The 27,524-nt window shown below is 39.9% G+C and overlaps 1 protein-coding gene across 19 annotated transcripts in view; it reads right to left on the reverse strand.

The window, feature by feature from the left end:
• Sytl2 (synaptotagmin like 2) overlaps positions 1 to 27,068 on the reverse strand; it is a 122,452-nt gene extending 95,384 nt beyond the window's left edge. For 17 of the 19 annotated variants that reach the window (XM_087212094.1, XM_087212095.1, XM_087212090.1 and 14 more), the window contains exon 1: positions 26,962 to 27,068. The gene's annotated coding sequence lies outside the window, so the exon portion shown is untranslated. Of the gene's footprint in view, positions 1 to 4,262; positions 4,407 to 26,961 lie in introns of those variants that run through there. The other 2 variants (XM_087212077.1, XM_087212079.1) reach the window with 2 other exon arrangements.
• Between the last annotated feature and the right edge of the window lie 456 nt (positions 27,069 to 27,524).

Raw genomic sequence — 27,524 nt, forward strand, 5'->3', positions numbered from 1 at the left:
CCACCCCCACCCTGTGGAAATGAGAAGACACATAAACAAGCCTCAAAAACAGACTTCCAGATCACCTACAGCAGCCCCAAAGGGAAACAAGATGGAACAATCTGATACTCAACCACCTGGACTCCCTGAACTGGCAACAAAAGAGGATCTGGGCAAAATGAAATCAGAAATAATTACTCAGATAACAGCAAAGATTCTGCCCATAGTGCAAGACATGATTAATAAATCTAGAGAGGAAACAGATAAAATAATAGAGGATCTGAGGAACATGATGGAATCCCAACATAGGAAACAAATGGAATCCATAAAACAGATGCAAATAGATTTCCAGGAGATTAAAAACTCCATTGAAAGTCTGCACAGCAGAATGAACCAGCGTGAGGACAGAATTTCAGATATAGAAGATAAAATTGCAATTAGTGACCAGGAAAAGAAAAATTGCTTTAAAATTGTAAGGGACCATGAGAAATCAATCCAGCAGCTGCTAGACAATGCAAAGAATAACATAAGACTGATTGGAGTCAATGAAGAAACGGCAGAGTGTGCAGATGACATAAAAAAGCTGTTCACAGAAGTGATGGCAGAAAACTTCCCAAGTAGGGGAAAAGAACTTGACATACAGATAAGTTAGGCATATAGGACTCCAAATAGGCTTGATCAAAAAACCTCTACAGATAGGCATATAATAGTTAGGATTTCAGAAACCCAACAGAAGTACAAAATTCTACAAGCAGAGAAAAGAAACAAATCACTCACAAAGGAAAGCCCATCAGAATCACAACAGACTTCTCAGTGCAAACACTTAAGGCAAGAAGAGCTTGGAGTGATGTATTTCAAGACCTAACGGAAAACAGCCTCCAACTCAGACTGATGTACCCTGCAAAACTATCTTTCAAAATTGATGGAGAAATAAGATACTTTCATGAGAAAGAGAACCTTAGGAACTTCATGAATATCAAACCAGCACTCCAAAAAATTTTAGACAATACCCTAGGAAAAGACAATGAGGATCACAAACCCAGGAAGCCCAGCAGAATGAATCCATTGGGTGTGACAAATTAAACGCAAAGGGGGAGAATCCAATAAAAAGAAAAAGTCATGACAAGGCTTTTAAAACTTTTAACTTCATCTCCCTAATGAGTATATAATTCAAACTTGTTATTGTTCATGATTAGTATTTTTCTGATTCTACAGTTGCACACCTTTCCTTATGCTGTACTGGCTATCATCTTCTTGTGTCTACTTTTTAATTGGGTTGTCTATTAATGAGCTGTAAGAGTTCTTTATATATTCTGGTCATAGGTTATATGCACTGGAAATATAGTCTGTTTAAGGTCTACTTTTCATTTTAACGATGTCATTTAAAGTACTAAATTTTGATGGAATCTCATTTATCAATTTTTTTCTTTTATACATCATGTTTTTTGTATCCTAGAAAATTCTTGCCTACCTAAATTTATAAACATTTTCCCTTATAATTTCTTCTTCACGTTTTATAGTTTTAGTCTTTCATATTTAGGTTCATAGATCCTTTCAAGTTATTTTTATGTATGGAAAAAAAGGGTTGAGATTAATTTTTTATATACGGATACCAGGTGTTCTAGTGCCATTTGCTGAAAACACTATCTCTTCCTCGGCTCTTGAATTGAGTTTATATTCTATAAAATGCTAATGTTAAATAATCTTTCAAAACTCAGTGGACCATATATGTGTGGTTCTATTTCTAGATTCTCTGTTTTATTCCAATGATCTATATGACTTTCCCTACACCAACACTGCCTTGATTACTGTAGCTTTAGAAGAAGTCTTAAAATTAGGTACTAAACATCTTCCAACACTGTTTTGATTTTTGGGTTTTTTTTACTTTTCTAGGTCCTTTGTACTCCTAAATAACTTTTAAATTTCAATATCCAATTCTTCATTTATAGCAAGTATACACAGACTTGAATTTTTATATATGGCTTGTGTTTTCTAATCCTGCTAAATTCAAATACAAGTTATAGGGGCTCCTAGAGATTTCTTAGTATTTTCTCTGTAGATGATCATTTCATCTACATATAAAGATTTTGTTTCTACCTTGCCAATCCTATCCTAATTGTGTCATTTTATTGCCAGACTATTTTGTTGGGGCCTAGGTTTCAAAGTTTAATGGACAAATAAAGAGTAAGCTTATCTGCCCTTGTTCCTCACCTTAGGGAGAAAGCATTGGATCTTCTCCATTCATATAAGGTGTTCTTGCTGGAAGTATGGAGTACATGGCTCTGATCTGTTGAGAAGGTTCTGTTCTACTTCTAGTCTCCTGATAGCTTTTACCATGAACAGCTGTGGAATTTAGTCCAATACTTTTTCTCCAACTAGTGACAGGATCATATGGTTTTTTCCTTTCCTCTGTTACAATGATGACTTTTGGGGGTGGATCTTCCAATGCTGAACCAACACTGCCATCCCTATAATAAAACCACTTTCTACATCCTGCCAGATCTGACTTCTAAGAGTTTGTTTTGTTAAACAAATTTCTATCTATGTTCATACATTTTTCTTCTATTATCTTTATCCAGTTTTCGGATTAGCACAATGTTGAGTTCCTAAAATGAGGGGAGAAGTGTTTCTTCTTTTTTTCTGCTTTAAATGTTTGATATAATTTATCAGTTAAAATGTATATGAGCCTGTTGTTGCCATATAGGAAGGTTTTCAAGCTAGGAATATACTTTCTTTAATAGGTGCTATTCAAATTTTATATTTCCTCCAGAGTTAGTTTCATTAATTTGTCTTCCAAGGTACTTCTTAGAAGTTGTCAAATTTATTTCAAAACAGATTTTTGTAATAAGCTTTCTATATTCTTTTAAATGCTGTAAAATCTGTGGTGATGTCTCCTAGATCTTGATATTATAATTTAAAAAATGTATAATTGATATTGTGTAGTAGGATGTAAAGATCTAAAGGAGCAGGGGAAGTGGGAGGGGTAGGGGAAAGAAAAGAAGGGAAAAGAAAAAATATGAGAAAAGGAAAAAAATGGAAACAAAATCTTTGCAAATAGGAAAGGGTGGAGGGGGTGAAGGGAGGGCAGGAGAAGGGGAAAAAAACAAGAACCAAGATACTCATGTAATGGTACAAGATCCTAATGATGTATGTAACTGTATTTTATACCTAAAATGTACCAATAAACTTAATGGGGAAAAAAAACCCAAAAAACAAATTAAAAGCCCAAAGACAATAATCCAATGCCTGGACATGCTACTTATTAACATTGTGAGCCCAAGCTTACCATTCAGTCTGCCTCTACCTCAGTTTTCTTATCTGCAAAATGAGAAATGGCATAGATGAACTCTAAGCATCTTTCTTGTTCTAAAGGTCAACTAGTCCTCTATCACCTAAGTTTTTACTCTTTAACCTGCCGCCCATTTTCCTCCTTTGCATTGGCTTGTGTACACAGCAAGCAGCTATTTTTCAAAACATCTACAACAGCTCTTCAAATACATACTTGAAGACTATATGTTCTCATTTCACTCCCTGTCCTCTAACTTAAGTTATATGTTAGAGGAGCAGCATAGTTAGCAAGATGTTGTGTAACTCATGTGGGTCTTATGTCTAAGCTTTGAGCTCATAAAGAAGGGAACACATGCAACAAGTAGCTGTTTACTTTCTCAAAAAGCTTTTCAGTGCTGGGGGTTGACCCCATTGCCTTGCACATGGTAGCCACGCACTCTACCACTAACCTCTATCTCCAGCCCCCCAACTTCTTGTAGCTGAGAAAGACTCATAAATCCCAAACTCATCCCCTTCTAATTCTACCAGCTGCTTACAGGAATACAAAAGCTCCAAGAGAAGGCGATTAATGGCTTTTATGTGCTGACAATGGAGCTGAGAAAATGGAACCAACTCACAGTGAACCTACTCACTGGCGAATTCTTTAGTTCAGATTCTTACTGTGTACTGAATTTGGGATAGCACCCAGTAAGAGTCACAAGAAATCAGATGAAAAGTTTAGATAATACGTAAAGTCTGCTCCAGGGAAAGCCTGTGTGTCTAGAAGAAGTTAGAACCTGAATCATTTCAGATACCTACCAAAGTGAGGGCGGGTCTTCAAATTAGGGATGACTCTGTACGCTACCATCAGAACTCCCTCAAACCTACCCTCTGCAGAAGTTCAGAACTGACCACTTAATACGGTAGTGGAGGCCATTGAGAGCCAAATGTCCCTTCATCTTTCTGTGTTCTGTACACTGTCAGGGCCAATCACATCCTCTCAAATTACAGCCTACCTTTCTAGTCCATTTAATGCAAAACGTCTCTGAATGGTACTCCTCTGGAATATGTTATTTTGAGTGGCTTTAAGTCTCCAGAAAGATAATTTTTTCTTCTTCCAACAAGCTTCCTTTGAAAACAATAAGTAAAAATTTCACAAGAGATATCATAGAAGTAGCTTGTCTGTTAATGAACAGGCCCCCCCCACAACCCTCTGCTCCAGATTCTTAGATTCAAAGTTTTTATTAAGTCTCCTTCTTTCCGAGATACAAATACTTACAACCAAGGAAGTAATTTGAGAATTCTTATCAATTTCTATGTTATAAAGATAAGTGGTTTTCTTTTTCTTCATCAGGGACTTTGAATTATAAAATTTCTCACAGAAAAAGACATGGATAAGTTTCAGCTACTTCAAATTTTTATAACATCTATGAAATTTAAAATGATATATATTTACCTCATAACCTGTCCTCAGAAATCAAGGGCATAATCTCAATACTTCCTGTCATGGAAATTGTTTCAACAGGCAAAGAAATAGACATTCCCATGACTAAGGTCTCACAGCTGTCACATTATTTAGTTCTGCATGAATAAAAATTCCTATTACCAAAAACAATTAGAGAATCTGTTATTGAAATTTGGCAAGAATGCATTTCTACATTGTTTTAGTCAGTACCCTCTATCAATGCACATATGAACCCTGCAAAATAGTTAATTAAAAATAAATATGTGGTCTGAAAAAAAGTTCAACACAGCTGCAAAAATGTCAAAAATGGAGTTAATGCTTTGCCACCTTCAATTAACATGGTTATGCAACTCATTAGAGGAAAGAGCATACAGTTTCTTGAACTCCATCTTTCATGACTCAAAGGAACAAATGTGAATTGTACAAAACAGAACAAGTAATAAAACTTTTCACTTCCTCAAAGTCACAGAACAGACTTTCAGATTACTAACTGAAAAGTCTCCAAATTCCCACCTAGGTATTCTGTCTCTCCTTGAACTGGCTCCCCCAGGAGGGAACTTGCATTTGCAAAATACTGTCTGCTTACTGTGCTTGATTTCTATTACTTGACTCATATGTGAAGGGAGAAAAAAATATCTTATACATGCAAGAACTAAAACTCAAACATTAACTCTCATTTCTTTTTTTAAAAAAAAGTATAAATAATAATTTGACATGTATGTAGAAGTAAAAGAAAAGCAAAATTTCCAGGAATTACTCCAGGAATTCATGGGAAGCAGAGTCATATATTTCTACCTCTCTTCTAATAATAATCATTGTAAACACCATAAAGATGGCCTTTAAAATGCCTAGGTTCCCATTTCTTTATAATATCACAAAGAGAAGTTAAGTGCTGCACTGTGGTCTCAACATTTATGTCTCACAACTACTTACTGTGTGACTATGCATGAGTACCTTAGCTGCCTCACTAGTAAAATATCAAAACTGTGTCATAAGGATTTTGTGAGTTTGTATGTACAAAGGACTTAGTCTATCAGAGTCCATAGTGAATAAGTATATAATTATTACCTATTATTACTACCACCACCGCTACCTATTCTCAACATCCCAAATAAAATCACCCCCCCAAAATGCTTGTATTTCATTCTCTAAATGATGACCTGGTCCCAGCTTTACCATTTGATCTTAAAAAAAAATTGAATCCTCCCATCCCCAGCCAGAGCACAATAATGGGAGCTGGGGCCTGCACTGCTCTGTTCTTTGAGCAGAAGAGGGCAGTTGCTTATGCTCAGTAGCCACAGTTGTATTCATTTAACAAATATGAATTGTGTCTCCTGCCTGTGCCAAGACTTATACCAGGATATAATTTATTTGCTCATGGTCCTCACTTTCCACTGCACTCTCTAGAGTTCAAGCCTTGTTTTTTTGTGCAATATGCTGATTATTTTTAATATTGTACAAAAATCTTTCTCAAGATGAAACTAACAAGAATATTAGAAGACACCCAAACCATCCACTACTTTTGCTTATAGTTCTATAATATAAAAACCTTTACCTACTTTTTAAATTTTATCAGGCAGATTATTCCCAGATGATGAGTTTTTGTCAGACTTGCCAGAAAGGATTATGTCAGGCAAGCCGGCTCTGAAATCAACAGACAGACACAGTGACCACCACTGCCCCTCACCTACATCCACCCCTCTGTGAAAAGAGCTGGGGAGGTTGTCACTCTGGAGCCCGGGAGAACCAGAAAAGGGATACACTCACAAGCATGAAACATGCACACACCAACAAGGAAAACTCTCTGAAACTTCCAGGTAGGCACTAGAAGCTTAACTTTCGCAATAGAAGAGCCTTAACCCTTCCTGAGGCCCAGGGAAGATTTAGGCACTTGCAAAAGAGTTGATAGAATGCCTATGATTGGATGAAGTTGTATCATTGTAGTAAGGCACCTCAGTCAAGGAAAAAACAAAACAAAAAACTGGCTTAAGGCTCAGTCTTAAGCCTGAATTCCAGGCCACCACTTACTAGCTATGTGACCCTGGACAAATATTTAACTTCTTTAAGTCTCATTTTACTTCTCTATGCTATATGGCTTAAATTTCCTACCTTTGGGGGATTAAAGAATGCTTCATGTTACATACTTAGCCGATGGCTGACACACAACAGAAACTCAAAATGATAGGTGAGCTGTGCACTTATATTCAGGAAGAAAAGATGTCCCCAAAGAACTCATGCACCCCCACCCACCCAATTTAGAGTAATGAGAGTGAATCCAAGACACATATGGACCCTAATTTTTCTAAGAACCTTGTTCTAATAACTGATATTTTAAAAACTCTGACAATAGCTGAGATGTTATGAAAAATGTGACCAAGCCTTCTCCAATAGCTCTTTCCTGCCCAGATTTTATAGTGGCAATCAAGAAGGCTTCAACTGTGTCCTATTGAGTACCACAAGCTCTGCAACTGGAGTCCACATCCTCCCAGGTGTTCTGCCCCCTTCTCTTTCTATCCAAATTCCAAATGAAGCTACTTTTAAAAGTCAACTGCTTCTCTTTCTCTAAGTAATCTACACACAAGATGTATACAGTGAGAGTAAGCAATTTGTCCTTGCCGTCTTTCCTTCACTTGATAATACCTATTATTTCTGAAGCTTGACTAACATATACTCTTAAATAAACTTAAAACTTAATTACAGCCAGGCATGGTATGCATGCCTGTAATCCCAGCACTCAGGAGGCAGAGGCAAGAGGATCACTGCAAGTTCAAGGTTGACTTGGGCTACATAGTGAGTTCAAGGCCAGCCTGAACTACATAGTGAGACTCTCTTAAAAAAAAAAAACCCAAAAAACCCAAGTACATCAGGCAGCTAGAAGACTTCATCACTCTTACATTTCACTAGATCTAGATTTAAAATTAGAACAGTTGAATTTGAACTGTAGTTCTATCTCAAACTGACCATAGCACATTTAGTAAGCTATTCAATTTTTTCCGAATCATAGTTTCCTCATCTTTGAACTGATATCTCCTACCTAATATGGTTATTTTAGCATTAAATGATACCATATGTAAAAGTATTTTGAAGACTGTGAAGTTATATAAAAACATTACATTAGAAAATGCTAGTCTATTGTCCTTTTGGTTAGCTATAACCTACCTGATCAATAAAGTCTTAAGAAGTCTATATTTATGCCTAGGTCTTCCCAGCTGGCCACACCCTACCTGTCCACTCATCTACCTCATACTACACCATAATCTACACCCACTGATTCCAAGTCTAGTTTTTATGTGAAACCCCTACTCCAGTTCAACAGAAAAATCATTACAGATTCTAATACTCTCCAGGTTTGGAATTTCAAAGCTTGATGTTTATTTCCAGAAGGTGAAATCTGACTTAGCTTACAGAATGACAAAAGACCATAAAAGCTTTACAAGCACCTCTTTCATATATATATATATTTCATATCTAGAAATTCCTGCTTTAAAAAAAAAAGGTTTAGGCTCTACATTTGTGGCATTTTGTGGTATAGTGAGCAGATTCTCAAGCCTAGCTTTAGCTCTGAAGGCAGCACGTAGTCATACTTACAACTATGACTTATTTAGCAAAAGGCTACAAAGAGAAGTCAGCAAAGGAAAAAGTATATAGGGCAAAGACTGAGGAAAGCCAGGCACAAGCTTCCAAGATGTTTTAGTTACTTTCTCCTCACTGACACACAATACCTGACACCCACAACTTAAAGGAGGAAAGGTTTATTTGGGCTCACAGTTTGTGGCCATTTCAGTCCATAGTTAGCTGGTTCCAAGCAGGGTGGCAGGAAAGAGAGAGATCAAGAGAAGACAGAGGAAGTTAGATACTTCCAGGCCACACCCCCAAGTGTCCTACCTCCTCTGTCCAAGCTTCAGCTTCCAATATCACATTTAGCTATAAATTCATCATTGGACTGATCCACTGATGAGCATCATATCCCCATGATCCAATCACCTCCCAAAAGCCCCACCTATGAGTGCATGAGGCTTTGAAGGGACATCTAGATATGAACCTGACATTCTACCCCAGCCCCCAAAAGACTCACAAATATCCCTTTATGCAAAATGAATTTAGGCAACCTCTAAGTGTTGCCAAAGTCTTAACAGTTTCAGAATTGCTGAAAAGTCCAAGTACAAAGTCTCCTCTGACATTTAAGGCAAATTCTTAGCTTTGAGCCTCTATAAAAATCAAAAGAAAGTTAAACATCTTGAACATACAAAGGTACAATGTAAACATTCCCATTACAAAAGGGAGAAATAGGGGGATATAAAGAGATGGGACCAAAGCAAGAGTGAAACACAGCAGGGCAAAAATTAAGTCCTATAGCTCCATGTTCAGCACCTGGAACAATGTGGTAAGAAGTGAACTCCAAAGGACATGGGTAGCCCTGCCCCTATGCCATTGCCAGTGACTATAGCCCTCATGGCTTCTCTCTTGGGCAGGCTTTGTTCACTCCTTGCAGCTTTCCTCAGATGTTCCACATTCCTGGCTTTTCCAACATTCTTGGGTCTCCATTGCACTTTCAACTTCACATATTCTCATACACTGCCCTCTCAGGAGCACACTGCCTGGCCTCCCGGGCCTTCTTCTGAAATCTGGATGGAAGACTCCCTGACCCCGCAACTCGTGCATTCCGCATGCCTATAAAACAAGCACCATGTGAAAGATGCCAAGGTTTGCCTCAGCTTGAGCAGTAGCTGAGCCCTTTTGCATCTTGCTGGTGGTTGCAGAGGTTCAGAATGTCTGGATGGCTGAGCACAGTGAATCAATTTGCTAAGCTGCCCTTCTCCAAAACAGTACCCTAGACCTTTCTTCTCAAAGCAAAGTCTTTTACTTTTGCAATTTTGAGCTTTTAAAGTGTAGAACCTTAGTTGGTCCTTACATGCCCTTAAGCCATTTTTTTCTATTGTCCTCTTCCAAAGTATTTGGCTTTTTTTTTTTTTTTTTTGGTACCTGGGATCTAACTTGGGACCTTGCACTTGTGAGGCAGGCAGCAGCACCACTGAGCTAAATCCCCAGCCCTGGCTTCTTTTTAACACAAATCTTTTTAGCAATCAAACTCTCCCCTGCTCCATCTTTGCAGGCCCTAAATTTACCAAAGCTTCATTTCTGGCCAAACTCAAAACTTTTTAAACCATTCAGGTGTGTCTTTTGGTCTTGATTCTCAAGGTACAGCTGGTTTTAAAAGCCCAGAACAGTACCTATGCCACAGCCTCAACATTAAACTGCCTTGAAATTCACTCTGCCAGATTACTTCACTGTTCTTAATGTCAGTCCCCTCAATATCTCATTATAGGAGCAAAATGTAGATACATTTTCTCCAGAGCATAACACAACTGGCCTGGCCTCCAACTACAAATGGAGTCCTTGTTCCCAATTAAAACATCCTGGGCCTGGTCTTCTCTTTCTGCTTTTTAATCAGCATTCTGGCCTTCTGAGCACTGAATTTCCCATTAAGCTCAGCTTACAACATTCTAGGGCTGCTTCTCTAGCCAGCAACTCCAAACCCCTCTAAACTCCTCCCATAAGCCAGTTTCAAAGGCTAATGAACCACATGGTCAGGTAGTGTCACAGCAACAGCCCCCCTTCTCTGCTACCAAAATCTGTTTTACTTTCTCATCACCAAACACAATAACCAACACGACAAATCAGAGGAAAAGTTTATTTTGCCTCACAGTTTGTACAGGTTTCAGTCCATAGTTGGCCAGCTCCAAGGCAAGGCACCATGGCAGCGTGGTATGGCTGAGGGGAACGAGGTCATGGTATGACAACAAGAGGCAGAGAAAATCAAAGGAGAAGGAGGGAGATAGATTCTTCCAGGCCACGCCCCAGTGACCCACTTCCTCCAACCAGGGTTCATCTCTAAAACAACATGTAGCTATTATCAGCAGACTAATCCACTGGTGAGTATCATGCCCCTATGACTCAGTTGTCCCTCAAAATCCCCACCTATGAGCACTTGAGTCCAGTAGCTTTGGTGGTAGGTAGATATAAACTATAAGGGTCCTCTCCCAGTGGAGTCACATAAAACATAAAACAAGCTGTGATAAAGTGGGTGAATTTCAGACACTTAACAGAAGAACAAAATTCTATAAGCAGTTAGACAAAAGAAACAAATCACATACAAAGGAAAGCCCATCAGAATCACAGCAAACTTCTTAATGCAAATCCTCAAGTCAAGAAGAGCTTGGAGTGATGTATTTCAAGCCCTAAAGGAAAACAGCCTCCAACCCAGATTGATATACCCTGCAAAACTATCTTTCAAAATTGATGGAGAAATAAGATACTTTCATGACAAAGAGCACCTTAGGAACTGCATGAATACCAAACCAACACTCCAAAAAATTTTAGACAATATACTAGGAATAGACAATGAGGATTACAACCCCAGGAAGCCCAGAAGAATGAATTCATTGGGCATGACAAGAAATTAAAGGCAAAGGGGGAGAATCCAACAAAAAGAAAAAGTCATGACAATGATAAGTCAATACGTATCACTTATAACCATCAATATTAATGGGCTCAACTCACCAATCAAAAGAAACAGACTGGCAGAATGGGTCAAGAAGCAAGATCCAACAATATGCTGCATACAAGAAATACACTTAATGCAAAAAGAAACTTATAGACTGAAAGATAAAATGTGGAAAACAATACTCCATGCTATAGGAACCCCCCAAAAAAGCAGGAGTAGCTATCTTCTTTGCAGATCAAGTGGATTTCAAGCCAACACTGATTAAGAGAGACAAAGAAGGACACTACAGCCTTGTAAAAGGAACAACCCAAGAGGAAGAGATGACAACCATAAATGTATATGCACCAAACACTAGGGTGCCCAACTATATAAAACAAATACTAATGGACATGAAAAGTCATATATGCACTAATACAATTGTAGTGGGGGAATCTTAATTCCCCACTCTCACAAAGAGATAGATCAACTAGACAAAAAATAAGCAACGAAATATTAGAACTCAAACTCTTGAACAAATGAGATGTTTACAAAATATTATACCCCTCAAAATCAGAATACACATTCTTTTCAGCTGCACATGGCTTGTTTTCTAAAACAGACTACATACTCACTCATAGAACATGTTTAACTAAGTGCAAAGGAATTGAACTATCCCTTGTATATTATCAGAGCATAGTGATGAAATTGGAAATCAGTAGCAAAAGAAACCTTAATTTCATAAACACATGGAAATGCACAACACACTTCTGAATAACCAATGGGTCACAGAGGAAATTAAAGAAGAAATCAGACACTTCCTACAATTAAATGACAATGACAATACAACATATTGGAATCAAAAGAACACAATGAAAGGAGTCTTATGAGGGAAATTCATAGCAGTGAATGCTCATATTAGGAAAACAGAGCGAGCCCAATTAAACAATCTAATGCTGAACCTCAACGTTCTAGAAAAAGAAAAGCAGGACAAACCCAAAGCGCATACAAGGGAGGAAATTATAAAGACCACAGCAGAAATCAATGCAATGGAGACTAAGAGAATGATACAAAAAAAATCAATGAAGCCAAGAGTTGGTTCTTCGAAAGAATAAACAAAATTGACAAACCCTTAGGTGAACTTATCAGAAAAAGGAAAGAAAAGGACCAAATTCATGCAATTAGGAATGAAAAGAAGGAAATTACACTGGACCCAGCAGAAATCCAGAGGATCATCAATACCTACTTCCAGAACCTATATGCCACTAAGATGGAAAACAGAAGAAATGGACTGATTCCTGGATACATATGAATTACCAAAGTTGAACAAAGAAGACCTAAAAATTCTGAGCAACTCAATGTCAATCAATGAAATTGAAAATGTAATTAAAAACTTATCAACTAAGAAAAGCCCGGATTCTGATGGCTTCATTGCTGAATTCTACAAGACATTTGGAGAGGAACTACTGCCACTACTGTTTACTCTTCAATGAAATTGAAAGGGAAGCAATAGTCTCAAATTCATTCCAGGAAGCAAGCATCACCTTGATCCCCAAAGCAGAGAAAGGCCCAACTGAAAAAGAGAACTATAGGCCAATCTGAATAATGAAGATAGATGTAAAAATCCTTAATAAGATACTGGCAAATAGAATGCAGAAGATTATCAAGAAGATCACATACCCTGACCAAGTGGGATTCATCCCAGGGAGGCAGGGATGCTTCAATATACACAGATCAATAAATGCAATACACTGTATCAATAAAGCCAAGGACAAAACCCATATGATCATCTCAATAGATGCAGAAAAAGCATGTGACAAAATCCAACATGCATTTATGATAAAAATCCTACAAAAAATTGGAATAGACAGTCTCTACCTCAATCTGATAAAAGCTATCTATGAAAAACCAACAGCCAATATACTAAATGGTAAAAAACTGAAATCCTTCACACTAAAATCAGGAACAAGACAAGGATGTCCACTATCACCACTCTTGTTCAATATAGTATGGGAAACATTAGCCACGGCAATTAGACAAGAGAAAGAAATAAAAGGAATAAAGATAGGAAATGAAGAAGTCAAATTGTCATTATTTGCAGATGACATGATATTCTATATAGAAGACCCCAAGAACTCCACCAAAAGTCTTCTAGACTTAATAACCAAATTCAGTCAAGTAGCTGGTTCCAAGGTCAACACACAAAAATCAACAGCTTTCCTCTACACGAACAACAGACTCACTGAGAGAGAAATAGGGCAAATAATCCCTTTCACAATAGCATCCAAAAAACTGAAATACCTAGGAATCAACCTAGCAAAAGAAATCAAAGACCTCTTCTCTGAAAACTATGGCACTCTGAAAAGGGAGATTGAAGATGATATCAGAAAATGGAAAGACATCCCTTGCTCCTGGGTAGGAAGAATAAACAGAGTGAAAATGGCCATACTTCCAAAACTGCGATATAGATTCAATGCAATCCCAATTGAAATTCCAGCAGCATACTTCACAGACCTTGGGAAAACAATACAAAAATTTATTTAGAACAAGAAGAGACCTAGAATAGCAAAAGCAATTCTAGGCAACAGAGACATGGCACGGGGTATCACAAACCTCAACTTGAAACTATATTACAAAGCTACTGTGGTAAAAAACAAAACAAAGCAAAACAAAACAAAAAACCCAGCATGGTACTGGCAAAGAAACAGATCTCTAATCTGGAACAGATTAGAAGATGCAGAAACAACTCCAGACACACTCAGCCACCTCATCTTTGACAAAGGAGCCAAACTCCCTCACTGGAGGAAAGATAGCCTCTTTAATAAATGGTGCTGGAAAAATTGGGTTTCAACTGCCAAAGATTGAAACTAGACCTATATCTCTTACCATGCACTAAACTAAAATCAAAATGGATTGAAGATCTAAACATTAAAACAGAAACGCTGAACTGGCTGAAATCAGAGGTTAGGTAGAACTCTTGAAGACATTGGCGTAGCAAAAGATTTTATGAACAAAACCTCAGTTGCCCATGAACTAGCACAAACAATCAACAAGTGGGATCTCTTCTTATGAAAAAGCTTCTGCACAGCAAGAGAAACCACCAACAGTGTGAAGAGACAACCCACAATGTGGGAAAAAATTTTCACCTACTGTTCCTCAAACAAAGGTCTACTATCTAGAATCTATAAAGAACTTTAAAAAAATCAGATCTCCCAAATTTAAAGGCCCAATTCAAAATGGGCATCTGAAATGAACAGACATTTCTCAGACAAAGAAGTAGAAATAGCAAATAAACATATGAAAAAATGTTCAACATCACTGGTCATTCGAGAGATGCAAATGAAAACAATGCTGAGATTCCTCCTCACCCCAGAAAGAATGGCTGCTATCAAGAGATCAACCAATAACAAATGCTGGTGGGGCTGTGGGGAAAGAGGAGCACTGCTCCACTGCTGGTGGGAGTGTAGACTGGTGCAACCACTGTGCAAATCAGTATGGAGATAGCTCAAAGAACTAGGACTGGAAGTCCCATTTGACCCAGCTATTCCCCTGCTGGGCATCTTCCCCAAAGAACTAAAAGAATCATACCACAGTGATATATGTGTACCCATGTTCATAGCAGCACAATTTGTAATAGCTAAAACTTGGAAGCAGCCCAATTCCCCATCAACTGGAGACTGGGTAAAGAAAATGTGGTTTTTAAATAAAATGGAGTACTACTCGGGCATAAAAAATGAGAAATTAGAGACATTCATAGCTAAATGGATGCACATTGAGGCCATACTCTTGAGTGAAATAAATAAGACACACATGTGCGTGAGAAACTGAAAGTGTAAATAATGACTAAAAGGTATAATAGATAATGTGAAATAGGAAGAAAAGGGTCAAAGGGGAAGGGGTAGTGGCAGGGGTAGGGGAAAGAAAAGAAGGGAAGGGAATTAATATGAGAAAATGAAAAAATGGAAACAAAGTCTTTGTAAATAGGGAGGGATGGAGGGGTTGAAGGGAGGCCAAGGGAATGGGGAACAAGTAAGAACCAAGAGAGATTATGTAAAGGTGCAAATTTCCAATGATGAATGTCATTATATTGTATACCTAAAATGTACCAATAAAATTAAAAATAAATAAATAAAATGTGTGAAGTGTTATCATCCACATTATTTCATTAGAGATTTAATGCGCGGGGGTGGGGGGTGGGCTCAGACTGGTCCTATACATTCCCTTGCCTGGCATATACTGAAGACTCCTAGAAGAAATGCAGATACTCAGCAGGAAACACACTGTTTACATCAAGAGTAGAAGTGCAGTGTGCTATTCTCATCATTTAGATTAGTAGAAGCCCTCTTGAAATTCAAATTTCCATATACCAGCCAAAGGGCAAACTTGCAAACATGTCTTACTAAGGAAGAGCAGTTTCAGACTTGCTATGTTCTTTTCTGCTCACATGGGAACAAAAACTCAAATATCTAATTGACAACTCCCCATTGACCACTGAATTCTTATAGCCACCATAACTCAGCACTTCAAAATATTTTCATTCAACACACTTGTACTGTGTCAGCCTTCTTGGGGATCTGGGCATTAAGGAACTACGTCCCCTGAGTCCTTTCCCTCTAAGAGCTTTTGGGCTAAAAGAGAAGATGAGATGAGTACATAAAGACTGATAATACACAGTGGCATATGATGATGGTCATAAGAGAGGAACAGGCTGGGCTGGACCTGGTAGTACATTCCTATAATCCCAGTGCTTGGGAGGCTGAGGCAGGGGGATTGTTATCAATTTGAGGCCAGTGTGGACTACATAGTGAGTTCAAGACCAGCCTGAACTACAAACCACATAGCAAGACCTTGGAGGGAGAGAGGGAGAGAGGGAGGGAGGGAGGGAGGGAGGGAGGGAGAGAGGGAGGGAGAGAGGGAGAGGGAGAGGGAGGGAGAGAGGGAGAGGGGGAGAGGGGAGAGGGGGAGAGGGGGAGAGGGGGAGAGGGGGAGAGGGGGAGAGAGGGAGAGAGGGAGAGGAGGAGAGGGGGGAGAGGGGGGAAAGGAAAGAGGGAGAGAGGGAGAGAGGGAGAAAGGGGGGGGAGAGAACAGAACTAAACCGATTAGAAAAAGAAAAGAAAACCTGCCGGTGATAGCTAAACAGCCTTGGTTTTAAGGACAGCAGAATTTGAGAGTAAGTGACAGGGTAAGCAAGAATTTGATAAAGGGGAGTAAAAGTCCATAAAAAAGTTTTGTCTCCTTAAAGAAATGTCCAAAGCTCTCCAAGATCAATCAGCCTACTCCTACCTCTCTGCCAGCAGTCCTGCCAGCCCTGCCTGAACATGAAACCATCCCCACCACATTATTTCCTATCCTTCTTGACTTCCTGACTCTGATTCATTCAATTCTCTTAAGTGTCATCTCTTCCAGGTGCTTGTTCTCCCTTCTCTTTCACTACCCCACCTCTACTCACATCCATTAACACCATACCACATAGTAATGATAGATATCTGTCTTCCCCCACTGGATTCTGCACCTAAAACCAGTTCTGGCCTATAATAAAATAGTAAGCACTCAGTATCCACTGAATAAATTAACTAATCTCCATGTCTGACACTCATGCTACTCCTTTCGTCAAGTTCATTGTTTAATAGTTTAAAAAGAATATCAACAAATTTAAGTAATGACCAACCAATCATGCCATACTTGACTGTTACATTAAGCCCACACACTTTGTTACCACACCTAAAGGTAACAACCCTCTTGAAATGGCAAACACACCCTCAAGGACCTGACCACTCTCATGCACAGTTCCTCAGTGTTGGTGCTTTGGTCTTAAAGGAAAGAGACCAAACCAGAATCTTTCAAGAGGACTAACTCTAGGCTTGATGAGCACAGTGAGAAGACATGGGTCTTGGCACAGGAAGGAGGTCAGGTTCAAAGGTGTAGTTTTCTAAAAGCCCAATGTAAGATGCTTCCAAGGAATTTAAAATGTACTCCTTGCTCCTTGTGCACTGAATGTCAGCACAAGATTTCCTTCTAATTTCTGATAGCTCAAAGTAATCTTGGGGAAAGTCTTCTAGAGAAGGGAAAAAAATAAACACATCCACCCATTCCTCACTTCCTCCTACACCAAGCAAACACCTGTGCTCAGCTTCATGGTAGGGTCCCATCTGTCACTGGCAGAATGTGACAGGTGGAGTCACATTTCCTCCACACCCTTGGCTCCTGGCCACTTATTAGTTCATGTGGGGAAGCGAGTGATTGTCTTTATATTTAGGCACCTCTAGTATCCAAGGCTAATCTCCCCAGTGGCTTTCCCCAAGGAATTCCAAGTACATGTCAGGTTTTCCCTCTGGTCTGAGTAAAGCAGACAACACTCTAGTAAACAAACACAGACCTAGCAAACACATACTTGTGTCTACTTGTGTCAGATCCCGACTACTTGGGGAGAAGAGCTACCCAGCTTCTTAAAATTTCACACAGCTGTTAAATGTTGTAGCCCAAGCCTCCCTGCCCCCTCCACCCACAAGAAACTTAGAAACCGCTAACCACAAAAGTGCTCACCAAGCTTGAGAAATTCTACAAAACACTAACCAAATTCAGCATTTATTGGGTGTCAACTATTCCTAGATTCTTAAACTCAATTCTGGAAACATAATAAGGAGCTTGCAACATTTTTTCTAGGTTCAAGACTCAATCATTTTGCCAAAAGCATACCTGGATCCTTTATTTAAAATGGTAAATTAGTTTAGCCCCAGATCAGGATATATTCATCTTTTAAAAATAATTAGGCTCCAATATGATGCAGCTCATAAATTGTTATATGGAGTTGCCATTTTCCAACACATTATGTACCTTTTTATAGAAGTCTTAAATACCAGGACCACCTCTACAACTACATTAACTTTTACCAACAAAGTTTTAAAGTGTGGTATCTCACCTGTACCCACAAGTTCAAAAAAGTGTACAAATCAACCCCAAATTTATCTTTTATACTTTGGGCAGTGTTAATATCATAAAGAGAAATTTAGCTATTTCACTCATAATATTGAGAAACTTCCATTAGTTTCTTGCAGCCTCTAAGATAAAGGGTAAATTTGTACCCTGATTTCACTTTTGGTCTGGAGCTCACCATCTGAGCATCTCTTTCATCCATAACTACCCTACATGCCCACTCCCTGGTCTCTCCCTGTTCCCATGCCCCTCCTCCTTTGACCTGTTCTTTTCCCCTTACTCTTTTTCCAACCTAGAAAACTGCTACTCAGTCATGGGTCTAGCTCATTTTTCACCTCCCAACTCTTCTAGGCAGTCACTCTCTCTACAATCTCATAATAAGTGGTGAGTACTCCTACTAGAATATTCACTGCATTGTACTATGTACATTGCTTTAACATTGTCACCCTCAAAAGCCAAGAGAGGAAACCAAGAGAAAGGGAAGAGAGAGAAGCAAAAGGAAGAGAAGGGAAGTAATATTTTTTGAACCGTACTCTGCAATGTACAATATTGGCCAATTTAACATATTCTTTATCTCATTTATTTCTTAGAGCCACAATGTAAGATAATAAAATAATGTTTTCAGAACAGGAAGCTGAAACTCAGCACATTTAAATTACATGCTCAAGTACACAGCTAGTAAGTGGATCTAAGATTTAAATGGAAGTCTATTGGATTGCAAAGCCAAGTTTATTTCACTACAAAATGGTTCTTCAGGAAACATGGGATTCTAGATTCACACTTGACCATGAGAACTAGAAACACTTTTCCTGGGCTCTTTTTCCCATCACTTTGCTGGCCATTGTGCTTCATAATTCCACCTTTTAACCTTCCATCTATGATTGTACCTCAAAACTATCCACTCTTAACCATGAGATGGCAAAATACCTTTAAGATTCCAGCAAGAACACAGTGATCATATGTGCAGAAAGGTGGCAGTACTATTTCAAAAGTGCTTGAGTATGCACATTACAGATTGAGCATCCCTAATTTGAAATCCAAAATCTAAAGTGCTCCATATTAGAAATCTTTTTGAGCACTGACTGATATTACAAGTGGAAATTTGTACTCTGGCCCTCAGGTGATTGATTATAATCAAAATATAGCCACACTAAAAATATTGTATAAAATTATATTTAAGCTTTAAATAAGGGCTATAGAAAACATAACTGATTTTAATTGTTTAGATTTGGGTCCTATTCCAACATATCTCATTAAGAACAGACAAATATTCCAAACTCCACAACATAAAACACTTCTGGTCCCAAGTGTTTCAGGGAATTAGAACTCAACAAAAATATGCAGAGTTTAAAAGTGTCATATTTAAGTGATCTGAGCAGATCGGCTGATATAAAGATTTAATTTTAATAAGTCCCCTAACATGTATGGAATGAAGATCCACTTCATTTTCACTCAAGTTCTTCAGCATATTCCCTCTCATTTCTCAAACTGTGATACCCAAAATAAAACATGATTAGGATATTCCAGAAATAAACCATAAATAAAAGATGGCCTCCAAGGGGCCAGGGATTTAGTTCAGTGGTTCCACCGCCTGCCCAGCAAGTGCAAGGACCAGAGTTCCAACCCGGGTCCAAAAAAAAAAAAAGGCCTCCAGTTCTCCAGAGTCATATTTCAGGAACTCTACACTTGTGCTGCTTTTTAACTGCAGTAATAAGCAGTGAACTCCCAAGGACATTGTATGCTGGGAGAACCTGGTATTTTTCCTAGAATAATCTGTCAAATCCATCATTGCATTGCTAGGGTAGCAGAAATATGCTCAGGTTTTCTGAAACAGTCTCAGTTTCAAATACTATAATCTGTTACAAGACTCATGCCAAACAATAAGTCTCAATAAGCATGAGCATAATACTGTATCTTTGTTCTAAAGAACTGCCCCCAGAAAGTCAGGACAGTAGAGAGCACATGCTTTAAGCAACTTGAGTTCAAAAGTTTGCTTTGTCATGTACTAACTCTATTACTAGAGATACTTACCTTCTCCTGCCATTTTCTCTTCAGTAAAATGGATAATTATCCTGTGCTTCAGAGCGCTGTCCCATCAATTAGATGAGCAAGGGCCTGACACACAGTATGCGCTCAATAGATAATATTCTGTTTATTATTATCCTTCGTAGTATTTCCAAAAGGAATGCAAAACAGGATATCATTTTTGTTTTTCTATGTAAAGGACACAAATGATGTGAACTACCTAATATAAATAGAACCAGGATTTAACTTTCTAAGCATAGCACTTTAGTTACTATACCCCAGGGCAGAACCGATTCTTAAATAGGCCACTAAGTTGCTGACTCATCACTTTGTGGTCTCAGGTCAACCCCAGATATTTCCTAAAATATTTAAATTCATTAATTATTACCACCTCTGTGTAAGAAAATTTTCTAAATTTATGCAACAGGCTCATTTTAAAATATTGTTCTATGTGGTCAAAAAACTGGTCAGGCTATAAAATTTGCTTCTGCATGTAGAACTCAGGTTGTAGTTTTCTGATTTCATGGAAAATAAAGCAGAATACTCCTAGGGTACAGGCAGGATGTAAATACATGAGATTATATTTTGATGATCCAAAGCATAGGGTCTAGAGTCAGATTGCCTGGATCCAAATCTCTGTTCTTCCTCTTAGTTTTAACTATTCATAGGTTACCTTGAATATGTCACACAGAAACTGATATATATGAGGTGGTGAGTGTTTAGCTGATGCATCTTTGGCCAACCACCCGGGTACAGTATCTGTTTCTCTGGTTTTCATTAAATATATGACCTCATCCAATCTTCTCAACAACTTCTGAGGCAGGTATAATTGTTCCATTTTACAGACACATCAAAGAGATTACAGGCTATGATAACAGTTCAGATATGGGGACAGCAAAGGTCTCAACACGCGTCCCCTGAAAATAACCCAAAATGGTAAAACTGAAACAATCCTAGAATATATTCCAGAGTCAAACTGAAAATCCAGACCCTTTGTTTCTGCAACACAAATGACTAGTACAAAACCAACAGTGGTAAAGAATCTGCCCGGAAGAATCTAACATGTCACAGCTGTTTTCCTCCCAACACAGATCACTGGCAGAGGGGATAGAAATGGTCAGGGCACAGATCTCAGTCTGGCCTGGGACAGAGCCCAGCCCTCAGCCTCACAGCCCTGTGTTTTAACCAAGTGACTCAGCCAGAGGCAGGAAAGCCCAGGCGCCTGTGGCCATGAGTAATAGAGGCACAAAACATATCTGTCTGATTAGCAGATGATAGCATCACATTCTGTCAAGACTACAGTAAAACAATGCTTCTGTAAGGGAAAAAAGAAATGTCTGTTCACCCAGAAGTCAAATGCTGTCTTTCTTCTTCCAGCTCAGAATGCAAATTTGTGGAATTGCTTGCTAGGTCTTATGCCTACCCCACCTTCAAATATTTCTTGATCATTTTAGAAAGAAGACATCTAAGAGTAATAAACCTAATCTATTTCTGCCACAGCAGCAAAGTGTGACATTAGGAAATGCCTTTATTTATGCCTTTTATCTCAGTCATCAATGCAAGAGAGAACATACAGGGAAGGGTTTCTGTAGATTATAAGAACATAAAGAAGTCACTGCAACTATCCAAGGCATATTGCACTACACTTCAGCAAAGACTTCATTTCAGGAGAAGGATTAACTCATTCTTCAACCTGTTCATTTATCATTTAATTTGAAATACTTTACTGAGTTTCCACTGAGTGCCAGCGACTATGCCAGGCGACACAGGTGTAGCATTCAGCGACACACTCCAAGCCCTTGGGGGTTCAATCTGTTCTTAAATTGATCTTTTCAGCTCGTTCCTATTCCAACTACAGCTGAATTCTCTGCCTCCTGTCTTTGGTAGCCTCTTCCCCACCATTCTCCAACTAAGAAACTCAAGAGGGGAGTCATGTGTCTCTTCCACATTCTGCAAAGGTAGCACAGATCAAAGTGGCCAAGGGGCAGGAAGTAAAATCACTGTATTCAGTGACTGAAGGAGGCAATTAGTTAGTGACACATGATTACCATAAAAACCTACTTTCATTATGTTTCTATATACCTACCTTTCCAAAACTTGCACCCAAACTGTTCTTTCCTTACAACATTTTAGTCCAGCGATGGTGAACTTTTTAGAGCTTTCAATGATACAAAGGGCCCACCATTGCTGTTCTAGATGGTTGGCACATCTCTAAAAGCATCAAAGCATTGTAGATGGAGGTACTAGATTAACAGCGACACACAAATAAGTGGAAACAGCTCCCCTCTGAATGATCTATGGAGGGCAGTCAAGTGCGGAGATTCTTAGAAAATCACCAAAAGTTCCAAACAACGAAAAGCAGGAACATTTTTTAACACTTAAGTCATCTAGATGTGGTAGTTCTCTATCAGACTGTTATTTGAACAGATAGAAATGGAAAATAACAGGTTTTTTATACTGGAAGGAACCTCAGGTGATCAAATTCCCTAACTTTATAGATAACAAAACCAAGGCTCAAAAGGTGGATGTGACTAAACTCAGTTATTACAAATTTTCTTTGGAGATTCAGGGGTAGAAGCCAAGCCACTTGCCTCCCAGTGCAGGGTCCACTGGTTCCCAAGCTGCCAGGAGCAGGGTGTATGCCTGAGAGCCCCCTTGATGCACTGGCTGATGGCACTCACCATGCCCTCTAGGGATACACTGCCTTTCCAGGTGCTCTTAATGCTTCCTCCTCACAAGCCTCTGCCTTGCTCAAGGTAACTAGGGACAACTTTCAGGAACTCCCTGTGCAAATAAATAGCTCCTCTGAATGGCAAGCTTGCCTTTATCCTAAAAAGTGGAACTATCTTCTGTCCTTCTCTTCTGTTCAGGATTATGACAAAGACTAGTAAGATACTAGCCACCGAGGAATCCTAGATTCTGTGAAGACAACAAAATTCCAGTAGAAAATTTATACCATAATTTAGTCCTATTACTATTAAGTCAAGAGTTTGATTCCAGCATTTCATAAAGTCAATGCTTTTGAGCTATCTATGTTTAAACATTAAGTAGCACACACTTTCATGCACTCAAGTAACAAACAATAACACTTGATACTTGGTCCTTGTGGTGATTCTAGTAGGGAAGCAGAGTAATGTTATAGTTTGGATCTAAAATATCCCAAAGGCTTATGTGTTGAAAGCTTGTGTGTTAGTGGGAAGTGGTGGAATCTTTAGGAGGTGGGGCCTAGTGGAAGGAAGTTAGGTCACTAGAAGTATGCCCTGGAAGGGGACATTGGGACCTTGGCCACTTCCTGTCTCTTTCTCTCCTTGTGGGCTGCCAAGAGGTGAGCAGTTTCCTCTACCACATGTTCCCTGTCATGATACTCTGTGTCTCCCTGGGCCCAAAAGCAAGAGTCAACTGACCATGGACTAAAACTGTGAACCAAAATATACCATTCCTCCTTGTAAGCTGATTCTCTCAGGTATTTTGTCATAATAATGGAACTCTAACACAAGGTTCCTAATTTCAAATTTACAGTAAAAAAAAAACCAGGTTAGAGAAGTTACCTGTGTTGTCCAAGGTCACACAGGTAATGAAATGCAGAACTAGAACAAAGACCTTGTTTAGGGCCCTCTCCTTCTCACTTCCAAAAGAAGGTTTTGAATTTTCTGCTCACATTTTGCACATCAGTAACACTGAAGTACAATCTATTCTGTTACATTTGAGACATGGAGCAAGGAGAACAGTTTGACCCTACAGCTTCAGAAGCAGCCTCACAGCCTGACATGTTTCTCTGCTGGAGACTGAGTGACACAGGGAATAATGGAGGAAGGGTGTGTGTTAAACTTCGTGGCTCACAAACAGGATTAACTTTTAGATTGTTTTTAATTATTCATAATTTAGCTTCTATATTCTTTCAATGAGATGGCTCTTAGCTTTGATAAGAATTCAATTAAAATGAGGAATGTATTTGTTTTCACATATATATGCAGAAAAAAAGATTCAGCGAATTACATCCTAAGTTCTCCATTAGTTATTTCTACGTGTAGATGTATCAATTCAATCATTGCTGTTTTTAGTAGTATTCTGTATTTTATCTTTTTTCTGCAATTAATATAGTTTTGGTAAAAAGAAAGAAAGCAATAAAGAATACATTTATTTTTAAAACATATTCTTTATTCTGGAAAATGGGGAAAGGGGTCATTTTCCCCAGGAGTTAAGCTCTGTTCCTGTGAACCAGGGAATGGAAAATGGAAACAGCACTATAAGCCCCCAGACCAAAACTTTTGCCCTGCTTCTCCATTCGAGTATCCCCAGGCACCAAGAATATAAAACAATTTGCCAGAGCACCAATTTTACGCAAATATTTTGGGGAAAATATTTTTATATGTTTAAACTGAGATCCACATATCATAAAATCAAATGAAAAACTGATCTTAAGTCCCTAAAATAGTTTTTAAGCTTCCTGGGGCCAACTAATCCATATCACAATTCCCGGGAATACTTGTTTGTCTTCTTTCCCACTGAGGGCTCTTCCATAGAGAAGGATGGGAAACCCTAAGGCAATCAGTACCACCTTATTTCTCTACTTCCCTTTTGAGAGGGTAATCACCTCATTAATACCAAGTCACTTTTTAGGTTAGTTGGGGGAAAACAGTCAAATTCTCTTTATGAGCTATTTCCTTTAAAACTCTTTATAAAACAGGGGCAGCAAACATTTTAACCAAGGAATTCCAGAAGCTCACAGGGGCACAGTTCAAACCCTTGCCCTAGGGATATAACAGCCTGGCCTGGCACTAGTTTTTGAGGACAGGGCCCAGCTGCCCTTAACTGGGTCATATTTCTCCAGGGCAACAGACCACTCTGCACAAGGTGTTAATTCATTCATTCCACAAATATTTATTGAGTGAAGCCTGAAAAGGGCCTCTTAGGGGACAGTGGGATCATTCACAAGCCAACGGTCAGCTCTAACGGATCGGATGTGGACAATCCATCTTTTATTAGACCCCAAACCACTTCTAGGATAAAGCAAACAGGGCCCCTGCCCCACCCACACACTGGCAGCTGGATCAGGCAGGCCTTCTGGAGCAGGACCACTGCTGAGAAAGGAAAGCCTTCACTGGTCCCTCCACGATAACAAAACTCTTGCACCATTAATGACATAACACCTCTAAGATACTGTGAGCAATGTCTAACACCTGGTAAGAGCTCGATAATGTTAGTTGCTTTTTGTTCTTCCAGATTGCCCTTACTCAAGCTCCTCAAAAGAAGTTTAAAAGAACACAGGTTTAGAATTAGAGCCTGGATTTTTATCCCCACTATGTTACTTACTAGCTATGTGACTAAGAAGTGATCTTTCTGAGCCTCAGTTTCTCATCTGTACAGTGGAGTTCCACCCTTCTTGTGCCTTTGTGAAAATTAAGGACGCTTTATGTGCAGAAGAGTGAGTGCTGGCCCATAGTAAGTGCCCAATAAAATTCAACATTGCCCTGACCTCTTCCCCACACCTTCTCCTTCCTGGTCACTCTTGATGGGTCCTGGAATCTGATCTCACCTGGACACAACAGGTGAGGTGAGCAAAAGAACTGCAAAGGCAAGAGAAGCGGAGGGGAGGGGAGTGCTCCAGATCTACAGAAACGCATCAAAACCCTCAGCAACTCCAGCCATCCTCCTGCATCTGGCTGACAGTCCGGGCACCTTAACAGCAGGGAATGGCTGGCAAGGGGACACGAAGCTGGAGGGCAGCTTGAATCCTCCCTCCCACCTCCCAGGGTCTGTCTGAAGCTGGTTGGGGGTTGTAGGGTTTTTTCTTTATGAAAAAGTAAAACAAAATTTCATATCAAAATAATGAGACTAACAATTGTCAATACACTGTGTATCATTATCTTCAAAGTAGTTACTCAGAGTACAAGACATAGACAAAAAAGATTCTCTCTTACAAAGAAGAAAGACAATCGCATCAAACTTTTTCACTGAACTAAGAGAAACTGCTTCCAAGTCAACTCAGAGCCCAAAGCCAGGAGGCTGCTGGTCAACAATCAACACTAAATGAAAAGAAGACTTTTCATCAAGGCAGGAAGTGCAGCCCCTCAAAGTCAAGGGGGATTAATAAGGAGAAGAGAAAGGAAAAGGAAGAGGGAGGAGGCAGGACCTGCGCAGAGAGAGAGAAACCCACTTCCTACGTGCTGGTGGGGCTCTGTCTTAGCCCTGAAGCAATCGGTTTTCCACTTTGAAAGATGATAAACCTCACTCGTGTGGTTTACATTTCCCGCGGGACGAGGTCTGGGAGAGAGAAAATTCCAAAACAAATCTGCTTATTTTCGAAGGACAAAACTTTAGCTTCCGTCCCCTGCCTTTCTTTCCCGTGACCCACCTGTGCATCGGTTCTAACGCGCTACCTTTTCTCACCTGAGCACACCCGTGGACGCCCCAGAAACGCGGCAGCTCAGCTGTACCCCCACCCCGGCACCCCAGCTTCCCGGAAAGGGCACCCTGGGCAGCAGGGGGTGGCGCCTGCACAAGTGAGAAACTGAGGAAGGAAGCTTGTCGGGTGCCAAAACGCAGTTCACGTCTTAGAGCGCGGAAGACTACAGAACATCATTCTATACCAACTCCCACATTTAACAGAAAAGGAGACCCAGAGGAGGAGAGGAATGGAGCTTCATCACGTAGCACAGCCAGCGGGCAGAGAAGGCAAAACCAGAAACCGCTGCGCTCCTTTGGTGTCCTGCCTGCCCGGCACGAAGGGCATCCCGCCGCCCGCCGGGTCTTGTTGCCCCCAGTCCCGGCCTGGTGTTCCCAACCTGGCGGCCCGGGCGCGGGGCGTTACCTTCTCCCAGCTAGGAGCTGCGAGCCTCCCCTCGCGGCAGCGCGCCGGAGGCCCAGGTGTCCCCGCTGCAGTCAGCGCAGCGCGCAGGGTCCCGGCGAGGGCGGGGCGCGGCTGTTCCCGGCCCCGTCCCTCCCTCCCCTCCCTCCCCTCCCCTCGCCTACTTTCACACCCCTACCCCCGCGCCTCCTGCTGCTTCTCTCTCTCCCTTCCTGGCCTCCACAAATGTATGTGTCCCCTAAATAAACTGTTTTTGTACAAAGTAAATCTTATTTTTTGACCATTCTGCGTTAGCTAGTGGGGCTGGAGCCCTGTACCTGGGGGAGCCTCCCTCCAGCCGAGTGGAGACAGCGACCGCGGGGAAAAGGGGAGCTTCCCAAGAGGTCAGTTTCTTTTCCTGCACAGGTTGTTGAGATTAAATAAAGTAGTGCTTTAAAAGTAGCTACAACAGGGACCAGAGATTTAGCTAAGTGGTTTCACTGCCTGCTGCGCAAACGCAAAGACCCGAGTTTGATCCCCAGTACCCCACCCCCCAAAAGTATCTACAATAAATACATATTGTCTCG

This window comes from Heterocephalus glaber, unplaced genomic scaffold (assembly GCF_053883595.1).
Source record: "Heterocephalus glaber isolate CG9 unplaced genomic scaffold, H.glaber_assembly_v1.0 deba00001429, whole genome shotgun sequence".
Lineage (NCBI taxonomy): Eukaryota > Metazoa > Chordata > Mammalia > Rodentia > Bathyergidae > Heterocephalus > Heterocephalus glaber.